This window comes from Polypterus senegalus, chromosome 5, assembly GCF_016835505.1.
Source record: "Polypterus senegalus isolate Bchr_013 chromosome 5, ASM1683550v1, whole genome shotgun sequence".
NCBI lineage: Eukaryota > Metazoa > Chordata > Cladistia > Polypteriformes > Polypteridae > Polypterus > Polypterus senegalus.
This window is the reverse complement of record NC_053158.1, coordinates 131,475,717-131,491,401: the sequence shown is the minus strand read 5'-3', so window position 1 is coordinate 131,491,401 and position 15,685 is coordinate 131,475,717.

Below are 15,685 nucleotides of genomic sequence, written 5' to 3'. Positions count from 1 at the left end.
TAAGGTCAGTATTGGACTCCACTTCATACACACAGCAGTCATCTACATTTTCCCTGGAGGCGACAGTCAATGGAGAAAAAACTTGGGTGACGCTACAGTCTATTCATACGTATCCAATTCTAATGCCCAGCTGCTTTGGTGTCCAGTTGGATCATTACCTAGAGGGCAGTGCCTCAAAACTAGCAAAGGTTTATGGTGAATAATAAAGATGAACAGCTACAAGCCAAAATATTGCCTAAACTGATGCACATCCCATACTATAGTTCACAAGTGCCTTTCATATGTTGCCTATTTCTGTTCTGAAGTAGTCAAAGTCTGGTTAGCATAAGCAAATTCTTTCTCCATTCTGTTATGTGCCTGTGCCACTGCTGTAAGTGATGTATCTACTGTATATAAAGAAGAAAACATTTTGACATGTCAGTAGGCTTTGCGCCCTAGGAACCAAGTTACCCAAACTATTCTATAACATTTCAGCAATTATTTAGCACTCTGATGCTGATCTTTCTGATCTGATCTTTCTCTTGCATGATTTGGCTCAAAAAACTAATCACCACATTATCATCTCACAACTGGCTTAATTTAGAGTTTGGTATTCTTCTGTCCAGCCATTTTAACTCTTGACTGTCCTCAAGAAACAGTGACACACAAACAGACACACACCCATCATCAAGATATCAATGTTTTTGGTATCAGGGGTCCCTAAAACGATGAGATCAATTGAAAACCGGAGATAGAAATTTTTGACGAATCTAAAGCTTTCTATCCTCCCCCATAGATGATAGGTCATGGTGGGGTAGGGCACAAAGCAAAAATGAAGGCTGAAGTCCCACATTGTGGTAAGTGGCTCTTGTGCTAGCGGCTGGCATATATAGTTAAAGGATGCTTGACACTCAGTTGTCCGTTGAAAAGGAATGTATTTCTCAGTAAGGTGGTGCAGAGGAGCAGCATGATGAGCAAAGTTTTTAACAAATCTATAGAAAGAAGTCCAAGAAAATTACAAACCTCTGCAGCTGACTCTGGCACTGGCCATGTTTTAACATAATTTGTATTCCTAGGATCAAATCTCAAGCTTTCCATGGAAATGACATGTCCCAAGAAGATTACATGATCACATGCTAAGTGGCATTTTGTTGAGTTAAGTTGGAGCCCGTCACTTTTAATCCTGGAAAATATTTCTCTTAGATGGTTCAAATGAGTTTCAAAAATGTAACTGTGCGTTCCACTACCAACTTTGTGTTTACTATAGTACTGGATTCTAAAAAGCCTATGTAATTAACAGGAGGCAATGAGGAAAAACCTGATGTCTCCAAGCATGCTGACACAATAGTTTCACTTAGAGGTGGCACAGTAACAGTGGACATAACAGTTTCATTATCACAGTCTGGCACCATATCTGGCCATTTACTGCTCATGCTAAAAGACAAGTTATGTTTCCTCCATGTAGGTACACTCAATTTAAAGTTATTGCTTATGAGTGAAACATGTGAGCCTGTGTCAATAACCGTTCCTTCACCAATACCCTGAATAAATGCAGTGGGGGTCTCGACAACCTGAGAAGGAGTCACATGTTTTGTTGCTACACATTCTATTTCTGATTCAGACTCAGTAGGTTGGCCGTGAGCAATATAAACTAGAGTCTGGGCCACAACACGAGTCAATGGAAATCACCCAACTTCCCCTTTGTATTTACAGATGAAGGACTGCCAATAAAATATCCTTGTAAAAGAAATTGAACACTCACATTTTCTTCCCTGCCAGTATGTTCACTTCTTGATCTAAGGCTAGGACTTGGTCTAGTGTGCCAGCTTTGTCGTGCTAAACATTTGTCACCAGAAGGCTTTTTACCTGAAAATGAAGGCTATTAGGACTCGAGATAGACAAACAGAGTTTTAAAGCTTTATTGCAATAAAACAACACAAATAACAACATGGACTCAACCCAATACAGCCAAATTGAGCTGAGCATTCAATTAGCTCATTTTGCACCTGTTCTTACTGTCCATTGTTCATCTCTAGTTTCTGTTTTGCTTATTTCTGATTGGAATTTGGCTGGGCAGATGTTTTCCTTTTTCCATATTTGGCCTTTTATGGTGTCATTTTCTTTTCTAAGCCTTTCAAACTATGTTATAATGGTGGCCTGAAGCTAAGCTTTAATTAAAAAGTGGTGTATGCTTTATTTAATCATTTGCTTGGCATGCTTGATATGCCTTAATTTTACGCCTAAAGTTTATTTCTGATATATTCTTCTATATTTATTGCTAATGCCTGAATTTACTAATGTTTCTTTCATGCATTAAATCATTGTGACTTGCTTACAGCAAAAGCCTTTTGTTGCCTTTTTGCTGATTCACCAGTCCAGCTGGTTTCTTACGTGCCTACCAGAGCCATTTTCTCTCTGTGATATTGTTCCTTAGCTTCCCAGCCTTGAACACAGGTGTTCTCTTTCTCCTTATCCTATGCTAAGCTGGTTTCTGCACATCATTTCTTGTTCTTGTTCTGTTCCTTTTCCCACACTAGCAATTCTGCTTTAAGCTTAAAAAACAATGCAATATGACTGATTTTTTAGTTAACTATTTGCTTGACCTATCTTATTTGCTTAACATTCTAATTTATGCTTAATCTAATGTTTTAGAAGCTTTTAATTGCTTTTTATAGCTATTTATGTTAATTTGCTATTTATGCTAATTTAAAAAGTTTTCTTTTCTACAGCTTCCGGCATCTCTGTGGAGGCTACCATGTGCCCTAAGATGAAAATCCCTGTCTATATAGTCCTGTGATTGATGATCTGTTAAGTGCTCCTTTTTTTACGAATGGGTGATCCTGATGGATGGCCTTCAGCAGCATTAAATGGACAAGTGCAATACTCACACCTACCCTGTGACTGTACTTTTCTTCAGAGTAGTTTGGAAAAGAATGTCTTCCCCTGTGATCCTTCCCTTGAACTGCCTAATGTTTCTCACTAGATGCTCTTGTTTGCCTCACCTCTGTTTGTAAATCATCCAGTTTTGTTGTTAAATCTGCCACTACACTCTGAGGCTGGTTCATCTCAGCCACTGTATTAACATAAGACTTTTGCATACTGAGGTCTGTAGGTTGTTGCATTATTTGAAAGAGTGTAGTAGAGCCTCTCTTGCTTGTCATCAGCCGGTAATTACAAATGCTTCTTCCATATTTGTAGCATCCAGCTGGAAAGCGTCTACATTTTTCTCCATTCTGTCCATTTATGTCATTGTCTGGAAATGCTTCAAGCACTAGTATAGTAATCTCAGTGTCAAAAACTTCAAAGTTCTCATTGGCCTGACATGGCCAGGCATTAACAACCGTCCGAATGCTGCCTGCAGTTTCTCTTTAACACTGTCATAGTCAGCCTGTTCAACTCTGAAAAGATTACCCCACACTAACTGCGAGGTAGCAGGGTTGATAATGTTATCTTATATAAAAGAGGCTGTCCTTACTGACTCCACATAGCGCATGCACAGCATTTTGAAATCACCTAGCCCATTGGAAAAAACACTGATCACCATCGCCCTTGAAAGCCGGAGGCAGTTCAGTTTTAATAGGCCGTAGATCAGTATCATCTAGTTTGTATTTAAATGTTGTAAAGGACCGAGGAGACAGTAGCAAGGGTTGGGGTTTTCCGCCCCGTATATTGTAAATACAACAAAAACTGGTCAAAATTATAAACAAACAGTTCATATGCGACGCCACTCCTGGCGCCGCGCCATTTTATTGGGGAGGAGCCGGAAGTGGAGGGAATGCCGGGAAGGACCGCAAGGGAGGATGGGAAGGATGACGCCAGGGCAAGATGGCGGAGGAAGGGCGGAAGTATCGCACTGCGGTCAATCCAGGCCTATGGTGCAGGAAGGTCTTTCTTTCTATGAGGAAGCAGAGGGAGAAAGTTAATACCCCACCATTCCCTGGCGGCGAATGGTTTCCCAGGTGTTATCGAATCAATCCGCTGCCTCCTACTCAAGGCGCGACACCATCCCCCTTAGCCCAGGACCGCCAGGTCGGGCGGACCTAACCGAGAGGTCGGAATACGAGAGAGGGCATCGGCATTGGCCTGAAGGGTGCCCCGCCGATAAGTGACAGTGAACTTATACGGCTGTAAGTCCAGGAACCACCTGGTGACCCGCGGATTCGACTCTTTGTGTAGGGACATCCACTGAAGTGCAGCGTGATCAGTCACCAGAGCGAACTCGCACCCAGCAGGTAGTAACGGAGGTGGGTCACTGCCCACTTAATGGCCAAGGCCTCCCTCTCCACTGCCGCGCACCGGTCCCCGGTCCATCAGTTTCCGCTAAGGTACATCACAGGGTGCTCGACACCATCGACGCTTTGGCTCAGCACGGCACCCAGGCCTGTGTCCGCGCCGGTCTGGAGAATAAACGGAGCCCAAAATCGGGCGTCCGTAACACAGGTGCCGACGCTAGGGCCTTCTTTAGGTCACTGAACGCTGTTCTGCTTTGTCGGTCCACACCACGTATAGGGGCGCCTTTTGTCAGGTCAGTCAAGGGTGCTGCTCTTCGAGAAACGGGAACAAACCGGCGGTAGTAACCGCAAGCCCCAAGAAAGCCTGCACCTGTTTCTTGGTACTGGACGGGCCATTCTAAGATGTCTTTAACTTTGGAGCTCTGTGGCCGCACCTGTCCTTGTCCCACGAGGTAGCCTAAATATTTGGCCTCCTTTAATCCAAAAACACTTCCGGGGTTTATGCGGAGGCCGGCTTTAGCCAGTGTTCGGAGGACAGCTGCGACCTGCAGTAGATGCTCCTCCCAGGTGCCGGAATAGATGACAACGCCATCCAGGTAGGCGGCGCTATAGGACTGGTGGGGCTTCAGCACTCTATCTACCAGACGCTGGAAGGTCGCCGGGCCCCGTGCAGCCCAAATGGGAGGACCTTGTACTGCCAGTGCCCGCTAGGGGTGCTAAAGGCCGCTTTCTCCTTTGCGGATGCCGTTAAAGGAATTTGCCAATACCCTTTGTCATGTCAAGGGTAGTCAGATATCGAGCCGCACTCCAGCCGCCAAGGAGGTCGCCAATGCGGGCATGGGGTAGGCATCGAACTTGGAGATCTGATTCAGACGCCTAAAGTCATTACAGAACCTCCAGGAGCCGCCTGGCTTGGAGACGAGGACAATAGGGCTGGACCAGGGACTATGGCTCTCTTCAATTATGTCCATGTCCAACATACGTTTCACCTCCAGTTCGACCTCTGCGCGCTTTGCCTCCGGAGTCGGTAGGGCCTCTCCCGGACGATTACCCCGGCCCCGTGACTATATCGCGGCTCAATCAGCGCGTCCGCCGGGTGACTCGCCACTACCTCGGGATGGCTCGGAGTGTTTGGGCTAACTCCTGCCGCTGCTTGGGGTCAGCTCTTCGCCGAGGTTAAGGGCAGTTGTGCTTGCGTAAAAGGGAGAGTGACCTACGGAGCTGGGAGCTCCTCTCTATCTCCAGGGCTTTAACAGGTTGACATGATAGATCCTCTCACCGGTCGACGCATTGGGCTGTTTCACCAAATAGTCGACGCAGTCCTTTCTCTCCTTAACCTCGTAAGGCCCTTGCCAGTGAGCGAGCAGCTTCGAGTGGGAGGTCGGGACAGCACCATAACTCGGTCCCCGGGCGGAACTCCCTGAGGACGGAGTTGCGGTTGTAACACCGGCCTGCGCTGCTTGCGCACGAGTCACGTGCTCTTTTAGGAGGGGCCTGATCTTTGTGAGTCGGTCGCGCAGTTGCGCACGCTCCAAAATGTTAGAGGAGGGAAGAGCCTCGCCTCCCAGCCTTCTTTTAGGATGTCGAGGATTCCCCGGGTTGTCGCCCGTATAGTAATTCAAAGGGGAGAAGCCTGTAGAGGCCTGGGGTACCTCCCGGTAGGCAAAAGCACGAGCGGGAGGAGCTGGTCCCAGTTCCTGCCGCCCGCTGACTACCTTGCGGAGCATCTGCTTAAGCGCCTGATTAAATCGCTCACCAACCCGCCAGTTTGCGGGTGATAGACTGACGCTTTCAGGTGCTTTATCTGCAGTAATTTGGCTACCTCCTTGAACGTATCCAAGTGAAGGGCGTACCCTGGTCCGTGAGGACCTCCTTGGGTATGCCCACGCGTGAAAACAAATTAACCAGTTCCCGCGCGATGCTTTTAGTATTAGCGAGCGCAGGGGAACCGCCTCTGGGTACCGGGTGGCATAGTCCACCATGACTAGGATATACTTGTGGCCACGGGTTGAGGGCTCCAGGGTCCCACCAAATCGACCCCTATCCTTTCAAAGGGGATGTCCACGAGGGGAATAGGGACTAGAGGAGCACGGTCCCTCCTAGGAATCTGGCGGGTCTGGCACTCGGACAGGATTGACAGAACCGCCGGACCTCCTCATTGATCCCAGGCCAGTAAAAGCGGAGCTTAATCCTCTCCAGTGTTTTTCGCCCCAGGTGGGCCTAGGAGGTGAGCATGTGCCAACTCGCATATCTCCCCCGGAAGGTACGCTGAATTAGCAACAACTTCCGCACTCGCCTCATGGGTAGCCACCGGTACAACAGATCATTCTCAAGGACAAAGAAGGGTTCCCGCGGTGTGGATCCGTCCGCTGTTGAGCTGTTAGGCAGAACGACGCATTCCGGCAAAGCGCAGGGAGTCATCATTCCACTGCTCCCTCTTAAAGGAGGCCGGCGTGGACCGAAATTGATGGTCCAGGCCGCCGAGAGGGTCTTGGGGCCTGGGCCCGGGAAGAGTTCCCTGGCTAGTCCCTTCTCCGCGGAATCTTCCGGTCCCGGGGTACAATTTTTCCCCTGAGGGCCCCCAACTGCGTCCAAAGGCCCAAGGCCCCCTATGGGGTAGGGGTTTGGCGGGGGAGGGTGACTTTGGCCCCCCCTTAAAAAGGCCACCCGGCCCTTTTGGGGACTTCCCCTGGGGTGGCCAGGGGCCCCCTTGGGCCCCCGCTCAACGGCCCTGGGGCGGCTTTTCTGACCCCAAATTTGGGGGGCCCAACGCCCCCCCCGGGACGCCGAAGGGGCCCGAAATTTTCCTTTGGGGGGGCGTTGCCCCCCTCCCCCAGGGAATGGCATTGTTGCCAAAGGGCCCTTTTTAAGGCCAAGGGGGGCCCACTTTCCCCCCGCCACTCTCCGGGGGCCCCCTTCCCCAAACCAAGCCCAGGTTTTTCAAAGACCCATTCCCCCCTTCCCGGGGGGCCCTGCTGGGGGTGACGGGCCGGGCGGGAGTTTTTCGGGCTTAAAGGCCTCTGCGGCCTCCCAGGGGGTGGCCCCAGCCGGGTTTCCGGGGTGGCCCCCAGGTGAGCCCCCTCAAGTTTACCTGCCCTCCGCCTTCCAAACCATCCCGGGCCCACACCCTTTAAAAGGGGGGAGGGGAACCCAAAAAAGGGGGGCCGCCCCGGTTTTGGGTTTTCCCTCTTTTGGGCCTTCCACCCAAAAGGGCCCTTTTGGCCCCAAACCCGGGGGGGCCCGGTTTGGAAAGCCGGAAAGGCCTGGGGGGGTGGGAACATGGCCGGGGAAAATGGGGGGAAAGGGGGGGCCCCGCTAATTTCCGGGCCTTTGCCCCTAGCCACCCTTTAAAGGAACCGAGGGAAAAACAGTTTTTGGGGAAGGTTTGGGGGTTTTCCGCCCCCTTGAGTATTGGAAATTAAAATAAAATTTTCCAAAAATTAAAACAAACAGTTTATATTCGCCATTATCCTTCGCTGCTCCCCCCTTTTTTTTTGGGGAACCAATGGGAGGGATGCCAAGGTAAGGAAAAAAGGATGCGGGGCCCAAAATTTAAGGAGAGGAAAAACTGCACAGAGCCCAGAATACAGAGAAACTCATGCTTTTTTAACAACTGTTCTGAACTAGTGAGAGAGAAGAAGAAGAATAAGAAGAAGAATAACATCCCCCACTTTCTTCTTCCCACCAGGAACCACATCTGGGGCCTCATGTATAAACAGTGCGTACTCACAGAAATGTTGTGTAAGAACGCTTCCACATTCAAATGGCAATGTATAAAACCTAAACTTGGAGTAAAACTACACACATTTCCACAGTAGCTCATACCCTGTCACATGCAAATTCTCTGCTCGGTTTTGCAGACTGGTGGCACCTAGCATCAAAGCAGTGCTACTGTTCCTGTGTGGTTTATCTTTCTTTTTCAGATCCACATCCCTGATGCAGCTTTATAAATACACTAAAATTAACCGCATATTGTTATTAGTTTAATGCATCTGATTGTAATTAACCTGTAACAATATAATGGTCCATAGAATGGTCAAACTATTCCAAATACTATAGCTGCTTTAAGCGTTGTTACATTCACTGCACCTTCTTTTTCTTCTTTCAGCTGCTACCGTTAAGGGTTGCCACAGCGGATCATCTTTTTCCTTATTACTCACTGCACCACTCGGAGCAGCTGATCGGAAAGAGAATTATCGGTATAAAGCTTCAAGCAAATGCTGCCTCAGCCATGCTTCCTATTTGAACTGCTTCTCACACGAAACACTTCAAAACCTTTCCTGTTTGGACCTCGCGGTTCAGAAACAGTTTCATACCAATAGGTCTAAACGCACTCTATCAGTCCATCAACTGCTCCTTTTAGAACTGTTTGTACTTATAAGTACAATTATCTCACTGTAAACTGCGATACAGTTATAATATTGCATAACCTGAGCCACTTTATAAAGCGCATATTTACATATGATGACAATATCATTTTTAAGATGAAATGCAGCAAAATATATTTATTATATTATACAGATGAAACTTTAACTTCATTTAAATAATCTATATTGTTAATAATTAAAACACACTGTGTCGCTACGTTAGCAAGGATCTGGCACTCTGTTTACGGATTGTTCCTGCCTCGCACTGTATGCTTCACTGGGACTGGTGTGAAGGATAGAATAATTAAACATGTACTACAAAGATATTTCAATTTCCTTAAAAGTTTTGAAGAATCAGCGTTAAAAGCTTACAGATGGCTTAATGTTTATTACAGAGCTGATTGTGTGGTGATTGGGTATTTGGAGACAGAAAAGGAAGGACAGGAATTGGAGGTTAGTACGTTTGAAGGAGACAGTACTGCTGCAATAAATTATTTCATCGAAGGTCACGCAGAATCACTGCGCCACCGTATTCCCATGTTTAATAACATGCTTTAACTCCTATCATCATGAAAATCATATCACGTATACATTTCAGTATTTTAGTTATTCAGAGAGCTGTAATATCACAAATGTAATGGATTCTGTGTCCTGTCGGAAGAAGATAAAGCCGGTTTAAGAAGCACGTAGTGATTTACCCACATAGAGCACATAGAAGATCAAATACAAAACAAAGCATTTAACGCACTACTTTAGTTACGATGGGATTTGAGAAACTAGTAAATTAAGCGATTTTAAGATTAAGTTTATGACGTTCTACTTCAATGACAAAATAAACTACGTGATTAAAGTGGAAATTTCAAGATTAAAGTTGACATTTCAAGCTTTTTTCCCACTGTGTTCCTATTTTTTTTTTCTCTGTACCCTAATAAGCTTTCATATGACACTCAGATGGTGGGCTACGACTCACCTTTTCACAGCGACTTTGATATGTGACTTCTTTTTTATTTCGGGCACTGTGCGACTTTGTGAACTTGAGCTTTCAAGTTTCTCTGACACGCTATGTCACTCGATCAGCTTCCTTTTCTTGTTTATACCACTCTTTAAACCAACAAATAGTATGTTTTTCATTGCCTCCACTTGGTATTCTCTGAAATTGTTCTATTTTTCCCTGTGGTTTTGCCATTGTCTTTTCACAGAACGCTGAGCTTAAGGGATATTTATATTGATTTACATATTCAAAGAGGTGTAATTCTGGGAGGAGTTGGGACGGGACACCAGGCACGTGCACGTGCATTACTTTTCACGCTTGACTGGGATTTATGTAGCGAAGAACCTGGAAGTTTGCTTACACATAGATTCCTGCATCTAGATTTTTTTGTGTGTACGCACATTCCCGCTTTTGTGCTTACGCCATGTTATAGTGTGAGTTCTACACGTTATACATGAGGCCCCTGGACTTTTTCTTTTCTAATTCAAAGGAGCATGCATAATAGTTCACCACTACTGTAACAACAATTAATAGTCTTATATCACTAAAACACATCTCGATTTTTTCCCTTTTTATTTTGTTTAATTGATATGTTAATCCTTGGTTGTAATTCATACTTTTCTTCTACTTTATTTTCCTGATGGGCATGTTGTTTATCCAAAAGTGGTGCTTTTGTGTCTTTAGCCGCCCATGATATACTACATTATTTGTTTAAACTTTGACAGTTACAGCGAGGAGTGATGAACATGTGCTTGTTAATAAACAAGTGTTGTGAGTTAAACTAGTGCTGTTAATTGAATTACTTCCAACATCTTCCAGAACAAAGAAAGAATACAGTAATCCCTTGCTATATCGCGCTTCGATTTTTGCGGCTTCACTCTATCGCAGATTTTATATGAAAGCATAACTAAATATATAACACGGATTTTTCGCTGGCTTCGCGGGTTCTGCGGACAATGCGTCTTTTTACTTCCTGTACATGCTTCCTAATTTGGTTTGCCTAGTTGATTTCATACAAGGGACACTATTGGCGGATTACTGAGAAGCTAACCAATCAGAGCACGCAGTTAAGTTCTCCTGACTGAGAAGCTAACCAATCAGAGCACGCAGTTGAGTTCCTGCGTGCTGAATGCAGTGTTAACCAGGAAGTCTCGTCTCGCTCATTCAGCATCAACGTGTTTCGCTGTAAAGAGTTGTGCTCTTTTGTGTTTATCTTTGTGCATAGTCAAGCCCTTCATTATGGCTCCAAAACGATCTGCTACTGCTTCAGGGGCTGTGCCCAAGCGCAAGAAGAAGATGTTAACGATTGCCGAAAAGGTAAACGTTTTGTTGAAGGCTACGATTCTTTTTATTTAAAAAGTAGGAAAAGAATATAAGATCTACGGTCGCAGTGTCCTTTTAACCAGGGTGCAAAACGATTTGTTAGTGGATGTAATAAGGCAGTAGTCTGGATGGAATCTGCTTTAGGGATTTGGATTGAAGACTGCCAGAAGAAGAACAACGGCAGTGTTACACAATCGCCTGAAGTGGCTCCTTTACAAGGGTTGTAACGCTCTCCTTTGTTGTGCAGTAAAATTAAACTCATTCTTATAGGACAAGTCATCGTGTCATTGTTGGTGAGTAACCATAATTAATTTTCTTCTTACAGTGCTTAGTACATGTACGTACGTTTAGTGTCACTGTACACACATTTACCGTAAACTATTTTTCTTGCATTGTACGTATTTATTGCTGGTGGCCTGTCTATCGTAATGGCTGTAACATATGTGATATCGGAGACACTCAATATCGTTAAAATAATATTTAGGTTTTACTGTAAATAAACAGTGTGTTTATATACATAATTTCAATAAATCTTACCTAATATCTAAGAGAATACAAAGGGATTATGCTGTATAACTCTGTGGGGAATATTTATAAACAGTGTGGGAGAGTTTATAAGGGCTTAAAATATATAAAAATAACCATACAAACATATGGTTTCTACTTCGCGGATTTTCACCTATCTGGGGTCTGGAACGCAACCCCCGCGATCGAGGAGGGATTACTGTAATGCACATAGTTCTCTGCAGTTGCGTTTTGATGTTTGCTTATCTATTCATGTGTATAAAATGTCCATCCTGAATATACAAACTTCAGCCTAAAAATTGCAGTGACGTCAAGGTGCTATGGCTTGGCAGGTGTACTTAGATACATCTTTGGATACACTGGGACACATCATCAGTGATGTTTCCTGAGATCATCGGGTGTTTCGGGTCTCACAACATCAGACACCCTCTCTCAGGTGACCCAGCCAGGGTTGATCACGCCCCAACTTGTGTCCCAGCAGCACTGGCCCACTTTGTGGACCTCTTGATCCAAATCCACCTCGAGGCTCTTTCTGCTGCTTCTGTGATGGACTTAATGGCTCTCCTCTTTGCAGCTCCTGTGATTCCAAGCCTGGCAAAGATCTTACACAGGGATCTAACGGCAAAGCCTCTGCACCCTACTTCTATGGGCTCACAGCAAGCCTTCCAGCCCTTCCTTCGGCAGTCCTCAATGAGCTCCTGGTACTTGAGCCGCTTACGCTCATTTGCCTCTTCCATGCGGTCCTCCCATGGGACTGTCAGTTCCAACAAAAGGACTTGCTTGGACGATGCAGATGTTAAAACTATATCGGGTCTCAATGAGGTTGATGTTACAAATTCCGGGAACTTGAGCTGCCTGCCCAGGCCAACCCGCAGCTCCCAGTCCGCTGAAGATGAAAGGAGGCTGGTTGATTTTTGCTTTGCTTGCGCCTGCTCACCAGCCCTTATGAAGGCAATTCTCTTCTGGCTGCAAACATATTTGTTGTTGGCCACTGCATGTGAAATGGTCTCTGCTATACACTTTAAGACTTGATCGTGTTGCCAACGGTATCGGCCCTCTCCAAGGGCAGATGGGCAGCTACTCAGAATATGCTCCAGGGATCCTCGTCCAGGACAGAGTGGACACGTTGGAACTTCACTCTTGCCCCAAACATGCAGGTTCGTTGGGCTGGGGAGCACGACGTAAACAGCTTGGACCAGGAACTTAATACGCTGTGGCTCTGCCTTCCAGATGTCGTTCCAGGTGATCTTTCTCTCCAGCGATCCTTCCCACCTTGTCCATGCCCCTTGCTGCCGCATGCTCACCGCCCTGCTGGTCCTCACCTCCTCAACACCTGCTCGGACTTCCTCTAGGACCAATCTTCGTCTCGCCTTGCCCTGAGCCTTGTTGTACTGTGGCTTTGGGATTGCTCCCAGTCCTGCTCGCCCCGTTGCCACTGTGCCCACAAGTGCCTTGTGTCTCAGCCGAGACTCTGCCAACTCCAGTCCCTCTTGTGCTCTCCACTTCCTTCCTGTTCGCACTTCAATACCTGCTGCTGTTACTCTAGAATCTCCAGAGCCTTGGTAGACTAGGGCCTCTCTTATATGAGAAACCCTAAACTCCTCCTCCAGGCTGCTGATAGGAAGCTGAAGCTTATTACTCCTTTCATATAGTGCTACACTCGTTAGACTGCGAGGCAGGCCAAGCCATCTTCGAAGATGACAACTGATCTTCCTCTCCAGGGCCTCTACTGTAGACATCGACACTTCGTACACCAACAGCGGCCAAAGAATCCGTGGCAAGATGCCATGCTGGTATATCCATGCCTTAAATCTGCCAGGTAAACCAGACTTATCTACTGCCGACAACCAAGCTTTCAGCTTCTTGATCGTTGTCTGGACTGACGCAGTATCTCTGAGGAACTACCCACATCAGAGGAGGAGAAAAAGCACTCCAAGGCTCTGCCTAATTGCTGAACTAGTCAACATACACTTTACAATCATAGCATTTCTTGAATTGCATGTGTATTACAATATGTCCTCCTATAATATGTGTCTTCACAATGAAATTTCATTCCAATGTAATCAATGTATTAGTATCCAACTACACTACAATTGTTTATTTGTGATTTTCAGACTGTGAATACAAAAACTGTCACCCAACGTAATGAACCATGTAGGAATACACTTAACACATGTGTATTTAAGCTTAAAACATCCACTGCTTCAGCTCACTGCATAGTTTACATTTAGGTTTGATTTTCTATTGTTTCCAATCATGTCTTATAACAAAAAAAAAATGTACTTTTAACGTCTCAAAATATGTCTAAGCATTCGTGGTCAACAAATTCAAGTTGTAAGTGTAAAAGCAAAGATCTGAGTATTTAGGAGAAGCTTGAAATAATAAAATATTTCAAAAGAAATAGAGAACATGTGATATTGTGAGAGACACTGGTATTAAGGAATCAACTCTGTTTACCATCAGGAGCAATACTGAAAAAGTGCTGTATTTAGAACAACATCCAGTGTTAAAGCTTGTTGCAGAAAGCAATGCTGAAGAAGACAATGAAAATGTAGAGTCATTTGAGTCAGCTAATTACTGCACATCACAACTATCTTACTAAGTTATATTGAAAAAAATTTGCAGTAGGTTGAAGATAATGATTTTAACCCTGAACATAGCCACATTTCAGTACATGGCATCCATTCACATTTGGAGCCCTACAAACAGGTGTTATATGAAAAGAGTGTGTAGGCAAAGCAACAGAATGTGGATTTTTATTTCAAGCCATTAACACAGGCACCTAAAACAAACAATGCACCTCAAGCTTGAAATTCTGGTGTCACATTATTTGGAGCAATTCCAACACCAAGAGAAAATTCCCGCACCACCTTCACAATTACCAATCAGCAGCAACCTTTAGACACCCACTTCACCCAGTGAACTTTACATCATTTTCAAAGTAAATACCATGCTTGTTTTATGATTACATAACTACTCACTGTTATCACTGCTTTTATTGTTTAATTTTTGTTGTGCTTAACTTACAAACTTTTTGAGTGGTTTTCCCCCTTATATTTTTGCCTTAGAACTTGTATATTCTATAATGTGATTTTGCTTAATGCACGTTTTTACAGGAATGCTTTAGTCACGTTATTAAGAGAACATACTGTACAATGTATGTTGTTTGTTTTATATATTTATTATTATTGTATATTTGAATTTTAAACTTAATTTGTGGAATTAGTGAAAATTATCAAAAAAAACCCTACCGTACAATGTAGCTGTCATTTGTACAGTATATTCAGCATCCATATTTACAATATAAACTATATATAATGTGTGTGTGTGTGTGTGTGTGTGCACGTGTGTGCATGCATATGCATGTATGTGTGTATATAAATATATATTGTGGCAGACGACCGGGGACCTTGCCCACCGGGATGCCTGAAGAAGGGAAGGATCAGGAGAGTGGCTATCTTCCCCGAGGTGCAAGAGGGCAGCCGAGGATTACATCAGGACAATGGATTGGGAGCTTGGAAGCTCAACCCTGGACGATGCCAGAGCCCTGAATGGCAGCCCTTCTGCTGGAAGTGGAACCAAATGCACCAGGAAGTTAATCAGGGTGCACCTGGAGAATATCTGAGTGCAACATAAAAAGGGCCGCCTCACTCCATTCATGGAGCCTGAGTCGGGTGGCAGAGGGCAGAGCTTGCAGAAGAAGAAAAGGAAAGAAAGAGATAAGGACTGAGTTTATTGTGGTTTGTGCACTATGTGTGTTGTGCAGAGAAAAGTAAATAGCGGTTTGGACTTCTGTGTGTCTCAGTGTATGTCTGTGCCCGGGCTTCTTTCACAATATTTACTGTATATTTATATATATATATATATATTGTCACAAAAAGAGACAAAGACAGAAAAAGTTTGGGGCAGCCACCCATGTAATTTGGTATCCTGGCTGCAACTTCGTTTTTCTTTTAAATATCAGCACTGAAGTGCTTACAACAGAGTCCAAAACAAGACTGACACAGAAGGGAAAAGGGAAGGCTTTTAAAGGGGAGACAGGAAGTGAGGTCATAAGGGTCGGACACGTGTTCATCGTTCATTGGTTTAGTCCCGGATGTGACATCAGGGGGGCCGGAGCTGGCAAGGTCTGTCTCCATTGGCTCGGTCCCAGAAGTGACGTCCAGAGAGACAGGTGGAACCTCCGGGTTAGGTCTACAGGGAAGTGAGAAAGAGAGTTAGTGCGCTCTGCCACATCCCGGCATGGCTCAGAACTGCCTTCACTCGAG